The sequence below is a fragment of the Populus alba genome, chromosome 16 (assembly GCF_005239225.2).
Source record: "Populus alba chromosome 16, ASM523922v2, whole genome shotgun sequence".
Taxonomy (NCBI): Eukaryota; Viridiplantae; Streptophyta; class Magnoliopsida; order Malpighiales; family Salicaceae; genus Populus; species Populus alba.
Genome location: NC_133299.1, coordinates 10952022 through 10964277, shown reverse-complemented (window position 1 = coordinate 10964277; position 12256 = coordinate 10952022). Strand labels below are relative to the sequence as shown.

The following is a 12256-nucleotide window of genomic DNA, read 5'->3' as shown; positions in this document are numbered from 1 at the left end:
TGCCTATAAAAGGAGGAATTTACCATGTATTGAGGCATCTTGGTGTTCAGATCAAGATCATGCTCTTGCTCTCTTTCTTTGTATTTTGTAATGTTTAAGTTTTATTTGATGCGATATTAATCTCTTGTTTATACTCTTCATTTCCTTTCCTTTATTTGTATAATTATGTTCTTATCTTGTTTATTTATGTTTCTTTCTTTCATTATGTGTAGCTAAGTTAATTATGTCAAGGTGAAAAGGGTACACTAATGGTGTAATAATAAGTATAATATAAACTTAACATGGACCTTAATGTTGGATACTAACATGTTTTATATTTGTTTTCTTGTTTACTTTTAATACTTTTCTTGTTAAATAGTTAATCTAGATTTATGTTGTGTAACACTTGTTACAACAAATACTTGGCACTTTCATAGCCCATACTGTATGGTATAACCGACACTTGAGCTATGAAAGGAGCTTGATTTGTTGTTAACATAAGTTATAATCATGAATGCCTGACAACATTTACAAGTATTAGCATTATTCGAATAAGATAACTAATGTAATCATGTTAACAATTTATAATCTGATTAGAACCTCTTTTATGTGTGGTTTCTAATTGAGTAATAAGAGTTTATACTATACTTATTTGAAGTACCATTAGTGGATCCTCTAACCTTGACATTTGTTTTTATTATTGTTTAATCCTTACATCAACCTTACCTCTCAAAGCTCTCTTTATTATTACTAATACTAGTATTATTATCTACATTCTTGTTATATTTTATGTACGTTAAGTATGCTCTATGTTTGATCAAGAATCCTGACATTGTTGGTCTTGCCTTGTTCATTCGCATCAGAAATCTGTTTATATTATTTAATATATCTCTTTGATCTTTTCATAAACTCAGTATATAGGCTGGAAACCTGTGACCCAATCTTTTAGATCATTCTCAGGTATAACAACGCCACGTACTAAAAATTATTATTATTATTATTATTATTAATATTATTATTACTATTACTATTATTGTTATTATTGTTGTTATTATTGTTGTTGTTTTGTTGTATTGTTATTTATAATTTATACAATTAACCTCTTTGTGGTTCGACCCTGGTCTTGCCGGGTTATTTATTACTTCGACACTCCTGCACTTGGGAGAAGACATCAAGCTTTTGGTCATGTCAAGTTTTTAGCGCCGTTGCCGGGGAGGTAAATTCTTGTATAAATTATAATATTTTTTTTTATTTTCTCTTTTCATTTTTTCATTTTTTCTAACTCTTGTTTCTTTTGTTTTGTTTTCTTTCTTTTCTTTTCTTTTCTTTTCTTCTCTTCATTTATTCTCCTTTTTACACATGCATGCGAGTTTGGTCACGTACATTAAGTGGTAGACTTTGTAGGGTATCCTTATCATTTTCAGAAAATATGGCTGAAGAAAATAATCAATCGCTCCATAATGAGAATAATGAGAATAACCGTATGAGAACACTTAGAGACCATATGAATCCCACAAGAACAAGTGCACCCTCATGCATAGTTTTCCCTCCTGATGCATCTCATTTTAATTTTAAGCCAGACATTATTCAACTTTTACCTTCTTTTCATGGCTTAGACCTAGAAAATCCATACTTGCATTTAAGAGAATTTGAGGAGGTCTATAATACCTATAATGACTCAAATTGTACCATGAGCACCATTAGATTAAAACTTTTTTCCTTTTTCATTAAAAGATAAAGCTAAAACATGGCTACAAAATTTAAGACCAGGATCTATTCATGCTTGGGATGAAATGCAACAACAATTTTTAAAGAAGTTTTTTCCGTTTCACAGAACAAACTCTTTTAAAAGACAACTCATCACTTTCACTTAAAAGCCAGGAGAAACATTTTACCAATGTTGGGATAAGTATCGAGATTTGCTTAATACTTGCCCTCATCATGGTTTTGAAACATGGAGATTGGTTTCACATTTTTATGAAGGGTTAACACCTAGAGATAGGCAAATGGTTGAATTGATGTGCAATGAAACTTTTAAAGATAAAGACCCTAATGAAGCAATGGAGTACTTAGACTCGCTAGCCGAAAATGCTCAAAATTGGGACACTACAGGTACTTATGAGGCACCAAGTAAAACTCAACCTCATACATCTAGTGGAGGTATGCACAACCTTAGGGAAGATCATGACCTCCAAGCCAAGTTTGTATCTTTAGCTAGAAAAGTCAAAGCACTTGAATTGAAAAAGAGTGGTCAATTAAAATCTATTCAAGACATTGCGTGTCAAATCTGTGAAATCAATGAACACTCAACAAATGATTGTCCAACTTTGCCTTCTTTTAGGGAATGCCTCCATGAACAAGCCCATGCTTTAAACAATTTCCAAAGGCCCAACCATAACCCATACTCACAAACATATAACCCTGGTTGGAGAAATCACCCAAATTTTAGTTGGAAGAGTGATAGCAACAATGCATAAACTTCACAGCCATCGTTTCAAGCACACCATAATTTTCAAAATTCTCATGGATATGCACCTCCTTATGCTCCACCTCCTAGAAGAAATCTTGAGAAAACATTGCATGTATTCATTGAAAAGCAAGAGGCAATCAACACTCAACTTGGTCAAGACATGACAGATTTTAAAGATACTTTTGCAAAGTTAACATCTGCTCTCAGTTTCTAAGAGAAAGGTAAGTTTCCATCTCAACCACAGTAAAATCCAAAGGGGCAATACAATGCAAATGCAAGTGGTTCTAGAAGCCAACACATGGATCAAGTCAAATCAGTCATCATTGTTCGTAGTGGTAAGGTTATTGAAAAACCCATTCTTGAACCTTGTAAGAAAGATGATAAGTCTATCTCTAAGGGTAAGGAAGGGGTTGAACCTGAACATTGCAAAGAGAAGGCTGATTCCCCGCCAGCACTTCCATTTCCTCATGCCATGACCAAACAAAGGAAAGTTAATCATAACTCTAAAATCTTTGAAACTTTCAAACAAGTAAGGATCAATATACCTTTGTTGGATGCTATTAAACAGGTTCCTTTCTATGCTAAATTTTAGAAAGATCTGTGCACTGTGAAGAGAAAACTGAATGTGAAAAAGAAAGTCTTTTTAGCCGAACAAGTAAGTGTCATTCTTCAGAACAATAATGCTTTGAAATATAAAGACCCTGGTTGTCCTACAATTTCCTGCTTTATTGGAGAACATAAAATTGAAAGAGTCTTACTTGATCTTGGAGCTAGTGTGAATTTACTTCCATATTCAGTTTTTCAGAGTCTCAATTTAAGTGAGTTAAAACCAACTTCCTGTAACTCTTTTACTTGCCGATAGATCTGTAAAAGTGCCTAGAGGAATAATTGAAGATGTGTTAGTACAAGTTGATAAATTCATTTATCCTGTGGATTTTATTGTCTTATATACGCAACCTGTTGAAGCATGTAATTCATTTCCTATTATTTTAGAACGTTCGTTTCTTGCAACTTCTAATGCATTGATTAATTGTTGGAATGGACTCATGAAGTTATCTTTTGGAAACATGACATTGGAGATGAATATTTTCAACATTTGCAAGCAGCCTGGAGATGATAATGATTTACAAGAAGTAGATCTTATTAAAGAATTAGTTCATGATCAACTTGAATCTACTTTGAGTAAAATTGAGTTGGATGAATCTGAAGATTTGCAAATGATTTATTTTCAGGAAGGAATCACAGATGAAAAAGGCACCAAAAATATTGATGCCGATCTTTTGTCAAGAGTGACAACAAATTTGACATCTGACATCTCACTAATCGATGATTACTCTCCTAACAAATCCTCACTTTCTCTTAGTTCAATGCCTTGGTTTGCTAAAAATATCAATTTTCTTGCTTCAAGAGATTTACCAGCTCACTGAAGTACTGAAGACAAAGGAAAGTTTTTGAACGAAGTGAAGAACTTTTATTGGGATGACTCTAACTTATTCAAATATTGTCCTGATAAAAAATTTCAAAGATGCATTCCTGACAATGAGGTAAGTAGTGTCATTAAACTTTGTCATTCTAAAGCATGTGGGAGTCAATTCTCATCAAGAAAGACGACTGAAAAAATATTACAAAATGGATTTTATTGGCCCATCATATTCAAGGACACACATGCATTCTGCAAAACTTGTGAAAATTGTTAAAAAATTGATACTGGTCAAAAAGTTTTGCTTTATAATTCTCGACTGCATTTATTACCTGAAAAAATAAGATCACGATGGAGCGGTCCATTTATTTTGAAACATGTGTATCCTTATGAGGCCTTTGATATTGAGAATTCAAAGAATGACAATGTTTTGAAGGTAAATGGACATCGTTTGAAAGCTTACTTTAATGAGTTTCCTAGTGAAAATGAATCCATTGGTTTGAATGATCTTGTAGATAAAGGTTGATTATTTTGTTTTTCTCACTTTTTTTTTGTGTTCCTTTTTGGTGTGACTTTTGTTTTGCTAGTCTCTTTCTCACCCCGGTCAAATGGCGGATAACGGTACTCCGTGACTTAAGTCGGTTCTTTCAGTTTCCCAAATAACTGATATCTGTATATATTTGTACAATTCTCTACTCTTTTTCCCTTCTTTGAATATTTTCCCCAATTCTCATTTGAAAATGGACACCACTCTTGAAAAGTTGAAAAGGTATTTTCCCGCTCTGCCTCCAAATGCGATTACAAAAATTTACCGTGCTAGGTGTGTAAGATTGAGGTTGTTAATGAATCATGGAATTCCTGAAGATATTCATTAGCTAATTGAAGTAAAGGTCCATTTATCAGGTGAGCCCTTTAATTCTTTCATTTCACACATGCCTGGAACAGGTAAAAACACTTTTGCAAAGAAACGTCGTGCAAAACGACTGCAAGTCTGTCAGAGATGTGCCAGATGGACTTGTAATGCGAGGTGTCGTTCTTTAGGAATGATATCTGTAAACCGTGAAGATAAAATACAATTCATTAAGGATGGCCTGAGTAAAGGGTCTTTAGATAATCTTTTGTTGACCCTTGAGACGCATCCTAGTGGAGATGTGCATCGTGTAATTCATGATTTATGGCCATAATTCCATAAAGAACATGTTCGACTTAATCTTGGGAATCTGACTAAAAAAGACCCTGTTTGCCAGTTTTTAAGAAAACTGGATGGGAAGCCTATCCCCGACCCATAGAGGGCATTTAAGCCGTTCTTGGACGTAAAACCAAGGGAAGATATGAGCCACAATCACAACTACCTGTACATACATGCTTTGTCAAAATAAATAAATAAAGAGAGAGAGTGTGAGACTACAGCTGGCCTACATATAGGTGGTATGATTGCATTTTCACTTTTTTATCTATAAATTCTTCTCTTCCTTCCCTTCATTTCTACTCATCCCATACATTCATCAAATATAGAAGTGTGTAGAAATGGCAGGTTCCTCAAGTCATCACATAAGAAATATTTGTGTTTTCGGTGGATCCAGCCCTGGGAAAGAAAAAGAGTTTTTAGAATCAACAAATCATCTTGGTCAAGTACTAGCTAAGAGAAAGATTCATTTAGTGTATGGGGGAGGCAGCCTTGGGTTAATAGGAGGTGTTTCAATGGCTGCATTTTTAGGAGGCAGTCAAGTTTTAGGGGTTGTCCCCAAAGCTTTAACAAATGGGGACATCATTGGAAAAACAATTGGAGAGGAATTACAGGTCCCAACAATGTCTGATCGACTGAAAGCCATGTTTAGCCATGTTGATGCCTTCATTGCCTTACCAGGTGGTCTGGGCACATTGGAAGAGATCTTTCATATTTCATCTTGGGCCCAACTGCACATTCACCATAAACCTATAGGTTTGTTAAATGTTAATGGTTTTTATGATAAGTTGTTGTCTTTCCTTGATCAAGTTGTGGAACAAGAATTTCTAACATCTTCAGCACGACAAATCATAATCTCTGCTGCTACTGCTGAATAATTGATTGACCAACTACAATCTTTCATCCCTGTTATTGATCCTTGCATGAGTCGCCTAGATTGGTCAGCTAAGGAAAGCCGTAAAAAGCTTAGATTAGATTTGAGCCTTCATTTGTGAAACCTTGTGTCTTTTGGTTTTATTAATAGCATATTATTTTGTTTTGTTACTTCTTATATTTGTTTAAGTGTGTTTCAGGTTTGTCATTGTTCGTTGTTTCAGGTGATGTCTTCTATACTCTATCTTTCTACCTTAGGACATTGAGGACAATGTCTCGTTTTGGTTGGGGGGAGAGAATAGTAGTTTAAAAAAAAAAAAACTAACCAACTAACTGTTTTTTTTTTTTTTAAAAAAAATCATTTGGCAAAACTGTTATTACTAGGATGGCAGAGTAAAGATGAATTATTCTTGAGACGCATCTTAGTAAAAATTTTCTAATGGTTATTTGCAATATTCATAACAAGGCCTATTAGAATACTTCTTGAAATATTCAGGTTTACAAACTCTCGCATTGTTATCACTTGATTCTGCTCATATACTCATTTAACAAGTATTATTAAACCTTTGTTTTCACACACATATTTTAACATATGATTGTGGGTTGCACATTGGATTATTACATTATTTATGTTTTTTTGTTGAAGGTAACAACTAAGGGTAAGGAATAGTATATAATTTGCAAAAAAAAAATATTGATAATATTGATGATAATAAAAACGTAGATAAGTTTGGTTTCGTAGCCTCCCTAACCTAAGCAATTAAGCCCGAAGGGGTGTTTTAACACCTAATACCCTAAAGTCAACTGACTTGGGAGCTATTGGCCCAAAGCTTGTTACATGGGTTAAGGAGAAAAGCTTAAGGGAATCAAACATTGCACTATCTACGTATTAGTATCTGCAACCCGAGTTGTTAAGCTCGTAGGGGTGTCTCAACACCTAATGCCCTAAGACCAACTGGTCTGGGAGTCATTAGCCTAAAACTCGTTACATGGGTTAAAGATACATTGTATTTTAAGTTGTATGTGTATATAAATAAAATAAAATAAAAAAAGTGAAGAAGAAAGAAAAAAAAGAGAAAAAAAAAGTAATAATAATAATAATAATCCCAACCCAAGAAAGTTCACCTTAAACATTTGAACATAATATTGTTTTCTTCCAACAAAAGCCCCATCATCTATGTTTTCATATATTGAGCACATAAAAAGAAGGTTTATTAATATCTTGTTTAAGAAGTATGAAGCAGTAATATAAATTTAATGAGAGTTTGTTTATCTGGATAGATTAATGGAAGTTGAATGATGAATGCCTTGCTTTGTGAAACTTGCAAATTGTTTCTCTACTTTAACGCTTTAGATTACATGGGACTAGTAATAAGCTGGTTGGGGGTTGTGATTAGTACTTAAAAGTGCATGTTTATCAAGGTTTTATATCATCATTTTGCACTTGAAGTATCAATAACTCCTTAACTAAAGCATGTTTTATAATAACAAGTTTGATACTATAAGATACCTTAATTTATGGTAAATGCTCATCTTAAATGCAAGCCTATCACATAAATAAAAGGATTGATTGATGAGTTTAAGTATTGAAAGTGAAAGGACAAAGAGATGGCCAAACTTAGAAAAGAGATGCCGGTGCAGTCCAAACCGGAACATTGCTTGGTAATTGGATCATATCTGGAGCTCTAGATCTCGGATTTAGGTCCATTTTATATGGATGGAAAGGTAAGACAAAGGCCTACAACTTTAATAGGGAGCCCAAGATTTAAAAAGGCCGTTTTGAAGTCCAAACTGAAGGAACAACGAAGAAGTCCGAAGCTGTCCTGCAGCCCAGACACTATTTAGTGTTCAGCCCATATCTTGAGTTCTAGAAGTCCAAATGACCTCATTTTCTTTTTGTTGGAAAGCTGAGACAATTTCCTAGAACATTCTTGAGGATTCTGGGCAAATTATGATGTTAGCAATGACGTCTTGTTCAGACAAGAAGATAAGGATTGTCACCAAGTCAAGATGTGGCCACCCACTCATCAATTAATTAACAAATCAATAGTTCCAAATTTTGGCCTATAAAAGGAGGCACTTACCATGTATTGAGGCATCTTGGTTTCCAAATCAAGATCATGCTCTTGCTTTCTCTCTTTGTATTGCTTATGTTTTGCTTTCATTAATATCAAGTTTATGCACTTCATTTTCTTTCCTTTACTTAGTTAACTTCTTTCTCATTTATGTTCTTATCTTGTTCATTTATATTTCTTTCTTTCATTATGTTTAGCTAAGTTAATTATGTCAAGGTGAAAAGGGTACACTAATGGTGTAAGAATAAGTATAATATAAACTTAACATGAACCTTAACGTTGGATACTAACATGTTTTATATTTGTTATCTTGTTCAATTTTAATACTTTGCTTGTTAAATGGTTAATCTAGATTTATGTTGTATAATACTTGGTACAACAAATACTTGGCACTTTCATAGCCCATACTGTATGGTATAACCGACACCTGAGTTATGAAAAGAATTTGATTTGTTATTAACATAAGTTATAATCATGAATGCCTGCCAACATTTACAAGTATTAGCTTTATTCGAATAAGATAACTAATGTAATCATGTTAACAATTTATAATCTGATTGGAACCTCCTTTATGTGTGGTTTTCAATTGAGTAATAAGAGTTTATATTATACTTGTTTGAAGTACCATTAGTGGATCCTCTAACCTTGACATTTGTTTTTATTGTTGTTTAATCTTTACATTAATCTTTCATCTCAAAGTTCTCATTAATTTCTTCTTCTTCTTCTTCTTCTTCTTTATTATTGTTGTTGTTGTTATTATTATTATTTATTATATGTTCATAAACTCAGTATATAGGCTGTAAACCTGTGACCCGATCTTTTAGATCATTCTTAGGTATAACAACGTCACATACTGAGTATTATTATTATTATTACTATTACTATTACTATTACTACTATTGTTATTATTATCATTATTATTGTTATTGTTGCATTGTTATTTATAATTTATACAATTAACCTCTATGTGGTTAGACCCCGGTCTTGCCGGGTTATTTATTACTTCGACACTCCTGTACTTGGAAGAAGACATCAAGCTTTTGGTCGTGTCAATGGACAAATGGCAATTTTTTTTCTTCCTATTATTATTCAAAGAAGAAGCATTCAACAAATTGCCAAGGCCAAACTCAAAAAAAAAAAAAAAAAAAAAAAAAAAACTTTGAGCCCGTCTCGTTCAGCCAGTTTTATATGCGCGTCACTGGGTTGTGTTTTTATATGCGCGTCTAAAGTCTACACAGTCACCCCCAACCACTCTCTCATTATAATAGAGAAAAACCTTGAAAAACCCTAAACCCTCTCTCTTTCTCTCCTACAATGGCAGACCTCAAACTCTCAGAAACTCGAGACCTTACAAGAATCGAGCGCATAGGCGCTCACTCCCATATCCGTGGTCTGGGGCTGGACTCAGCCCTTGAACCACGCGCCGTTTCAGAAGGAATGGTGGGACAGACCTCAGCCCGCAAAGCCGCCGGCGTCATCCTCCAAATGATAAAGGAAGGAAGAATCGCGGGTCGAGCCGTTCTTATCGCGGGTCAACCCGGAACCGGTAAAACCGCAATCGCTATGGGCATGGCAAAATCCCTAGGTCTTGAAACCCCATTTGCTATGATCTCCGCTAGCGAGATATTTTCTCTTGAAATGTCGAAAACCGAGGCTTTAATGCAGTCTTTTAGGAAAGCAATTGGGGTTAGGATTAAAGAAGAAACTGAGGTGATTGAAGGTGAAGTGGTGGAGATTCAAATTGATAGACCAGCGGTGGCTGGTGCTGCTTCGAAAACTGGGAAATTGACGATGAAGACAACGGAGATGGAAGGGGTTTATGACTTGGGAGCAAAGATGATTGAGAGTTTGGGAAAGGAAAAAGTGCAGAGTGGAGATGTTATTGCTATTGATAAGCCTTCTGGGAAAGTTACAAAGCTTGGCAGGTCCTTTTCACGGTCGAGGGAATATGATGCCATTGGGCCACAGGTTAGGTTTGTTCAGTGTCCTGATGGGGAGTTGCAGAAGAGGAAAGAGATCGTGCATTGTGTCACACTTCATGAAATTGATGTCATTAATAGCAGGTGCATCCATTGTATTATTCCTCGTGTTTGTGTTTCTTATGTGACATTCATTTTGCTAGTTATGAGGTCATGTTATCCTTAGTTGCTGTGTTTTTTTGGTTTGTTGTGATACTTGAGGAAAGATGGAGCTCTTCATTAAGTTAGCCAAGAATGTGCATTGTTTACAGTTTTGGAGAATATTAGACCCTTTGGTCTGTTTTGAGTACATTTTTTTCAAAATCCAAATTCATAACATGGTGAGAATTAAAGCCTTAAAGTACTTGTTGCCTAAACACTGTATTAGCAAAAAAATTGGTTATTGATTTGTGTTAAGATTTTTAGTGATGTTGTGTTGATGAGATATTGATAGAAATACTGCCTCGCACTCTGGTGAATAAACCTTTTCTGGCCTCGGTTAGCTTCTCAATCTATTAATTATGTTTTTAGCTTGTATGTTGTAAGGCGATTATTTGAGATTAGATAGATATAGCATGAAGACACAGATGTCAAATGTTTGGAGAAACAATGAGATGCCGCAAAATGAGATTTTGGAGGAGTTTTCTGCTAGTGTGTTCAAAACACATAGAGAAACAGGGGACTAACGTGAGATTCTTTATAGTTTCATTTCCACAATAAATTAGTCCCTAATATGATATTGTATCCTCTGCAATGCTTCTAAAAAAAATTTAGACATCCATCATGAAATTTTTCTCAAAGAAAAGTCTTGCACTTTTACATGTCCCAAGCCTTTGGTAAAAGAAGGAAAAAAACTGATCGTGATTTTATATTTTGTTTGCAATATTTGGAGTATTTGGATGGGAAGAAATTACACATTTTTAGGAAAATCTCATTGTAGTTATTGGGAGATAGAAATTGTTTCTGCTGTAGATTTGTTTCAGCAGATTCATTATGACTCACTTCAGGTGCAGTTTCCTGGTGTCTACAGTGGTATTACCCTTTTTATTGTTAAGACTCTTTCCTGCCAATTTAAATGTAATGGAAATAAATAGGTCTTGTAGCTGTAATTCAAATTCATCTTTGCCCGTGGATTTTTTGGTTCCATGTTAATCACCACTTGTTATTCTCCTCTTTCAGAACACAGGGATTTCTGGCTCTCTTCACTGGTGATACTGGTGAAATCCGTGCAGAAGTAAGGGAACAAATTGACACAAAGGTGGCAGAATGGAGAGAGGAAGGCAAAGCAGAGATTGTGCCAGGTGTTCTTTTCATTGACGAGGTGCACATGCTTGATATTGAATGCTTCTCTTTCCTGAATCGTGCTCTTGAGAATGAGATGGCTCCAATACTAGTTGTTGCCACCAATAGAGGATTACTAGTATACGAGGAACAAATTATAAATCTCCACATGGGATTCCAATAGATCTCCTTGATCGCCTTCTTATCATTACTACTCAACCTTATACAAAGGATGAAATTCGCAAGATTCTGGACATCAGATGCCAAGAAGAAGATGTAGAAATGGCTGAAGAAGCAAAGGCTCTGTTGACTCATATTGGGGTTGAAACTTCCTTGAGATATGCTATCCATCTAATTACTGCTGCTGCGTTGGCATGCCAGAAACGAAAAGGAAAGGTTGTGGAGAGTGAGGACATTACTCGAGTCTACAATCTGTTTCTGGATGTGAAGAGATCAACGCAATACTTGATGGAGTATCAGGAGCAGTACATGTTTAATGAAGCTCCCATAGGAGATGGTGACGAAGATGGCACCAATGCAATGCTTCATTGAAATTTTCTTAGAGAAGAGATTTCTGTGGTTACTCATGTTTCCTTGTTTATTTATAGGGAGCACAAAACTTACCCACCGGAACATGTTATCATGCTTTGCCTTTCTGCAAGTGTTTAGGTGCCTCTTAGCTCTTCAATGTGCATTTATGAATTTGTGTTCTTTATTATCTGCTGCAGCCTTAAAACTTTTAACCATGTAGAATGCAATGTTTTCAGGATACTGATATACAGGAAGAGAGCCTTATTTCACTTTTGATCTGATTCAGCTCCGTTGAACAAACGGGTTTGAATTCAAAGCCTCACCATACCGGGTTTTATTTTATTTTATTTTATTTTATTCATTCCTAAACATGTACTTATTGAAGAGAAAAAGAAAAATGTATGGTCACAGGTAGGGCTGTTCACGGTTCGGTTCGGTTCAGACTACAAAAACCAACCGAACCGAGTAACTTAAATTTTGAAA

At 34.9% G+C, this 12256-nt stretch overlaps 1 pseudogene; it reads left to right on the top strand.

Moving 5' to 3' along the window:
- The first annotated feature begins 9216 nt into the window (after positions 1-9216).
- Positions 9217-12042, top strand: LOC118044983 (uncharacterized; annotated as a pseudogene).
- Positions 12043-12256: the final 214 nt, after the last annotated feature.